Consider the following 365-nt stretch of genomic DNA (forward strand, 5'->3'; position numbering starts at 1 on the left):
CCCACCCCTCAATAAGTCTCCACACCGGTCACAAAGGAGAACTTTATTGATGACAGGGGTAGGGCGGAAACAGGGTAAAAGGTAGAGCAATATCATAGAAATCTTACAGGAATATCAAAGGAATCCCATCGAGCAAACCAGGGTGGCTGAGGTAGCCGTTTCAACACGCATCTGAGTTACTGAAGCTAAATATCTGATCGGATCTCTAGTAGGTTACTCACTCGCATCATCCAGAGGTGCTTGTTGTTTCCTCTGGAGGCAGGGCACTCTTGCAGCATGCGGTGATGAGGAGAGAGCCAGGTTCAGATTCACCAGGATGACCGCATGGATAATGGCTGCCCTTCTTCCTGGCCCAGGCCTTTTTA

The sequence above is a fragment of the Alligator sinensis genome, unplaced genomic scaffold (assembly GCF_000455745.1).
Source record: "Alligator sinensis unplaced genomic scaffold, ASM45574v1 scaffold1490_1, whole genome shotgun sequence".
NCBI classification, from domain to species: Eukaryota; Metazoa; Chordata; order Crocodylia; family Alligatoridae; genus Alligator; species Alligator sinensis.